Source organism: Haliaeetus leucocephalus, unplaced genomic scaffold (assembly GCF_000737465.1).
Source record: "Haliaeetus leucocephalus isolate CR32 unplaced genomic scaffold, Haliaeetus_leucocephalus-4.0 Scaffold373, whole genome shotgun sequence".
Classification (NCBI taxonomy): Eukaryota; Metazoa; Chordata; class Aves; order Accipitriformes; family Accipitridae; genus Haliaeetus; species Haliaeetus leucocephalus.
In genome coordinates, this window is record NW_010972809.1 from 9,024,592 (window position 1) to 9,025,825 (window position 1,234).

Consider the following 1,234-nt stretch of genomic DNA (forward strand, 5'->3'; position numbering starts at 1 on the left):
CTGCCCCGGCAGGTGAGGCGGGGCCGGAGCCGCCATTTCCCGGAGCCCGGCGCCACCCAGCGGAGAGGCCGGGACGGCGCCGCGGGGGCCGGGGGGGGGGGCGCCCCGGGGAGGATCGAGGGGCCCCAGAGGCCCCCGGCACCCACCCACCGCCCGGAGACACTGCGGCTCCGAGAGCCACCCCCGTGCCCGGGGTGGAGGGGGAGCAGCCTGCAAGGGGCATCGTTTTGAAACCTCTTTTTTTTTTTTTTGGTGTTCCCCCCCCCGCCGCGTTGCGGTGGAAGAGGTGGCTCTGCCGTGCTGCAAAGCCCTAATGAATTTGGGAAAGCGAGCAATAATGGAGTATATACTGTGGCAGTGAAAGTTTAAAAAAAATAATAATAATTAAAAAAAAAAAAAGTAAGAGTAAATCATGTGGAGGGTTTTTTGGCCCGGACTCCGTGTTTCCGAAAGGTCAGTGGTATCATTTTGACGTTGATTATGTAGCTGTTCTGGTCTCAAGTATGCTCCCCTCCCCTCCTAGCGTGGTGTGCGAGGATTGTATTTGAAAGGGAGGAAGCAGATACCGAAAGTGATGGCTGATGAATTGTCTAAACCCTTCAGGGACATTTCGTGCGGGGGCTCGGAGGCAGCTCATCAATAAAAGCCTCCCGGGTGGAGGAGGAAAAGAGAGAAAGGGTGATGGGGTGGGGGGGACACGGACCCCAGAGGCACCATCGCCCCCCCCTTTTCCCTTTGATCCGGTGGGGGATCGTAGCACACCCAGGGCTTTGGAGGTACCGGTGTAAAAAGGTGTGTTGGGGGGGGGGGGGGGGGGGGAAACACCGCGAAAACACACACCAAAAAAAAAAAAAATATAGAAAAGATGTAGAATCGGCTTTACGGTTTCCTGCCCCCGCCACCTCGAACAGCCCCTCATGAGTGTCGCCGGGGCGGGAGGTGGCGGGGCCGTGGCCGCAGCAGCCGTGCCCGGCCTTGGCAGGCTCGCTCCCGAGGTGCGAGCTTGGATTATTACTTTTTTCCAAACTATGTTCGTAAATCATGTAATAATCCGGCACTCAGTAACTCGGCTCTACCTTTGAGTGGGTCGTTATGTTTTATGGGCTTTACTTAAAAATTAATGAAACCCTCTCACGAAAGGAGAGGGGGGTGCTCGGGGAGGGGGGAGGAAAGGAGAGAGAGGGGAAACCTGCTCCTGATTAGTGCCTTCCCCGGCAGCGGGGCCGGGGCTGCG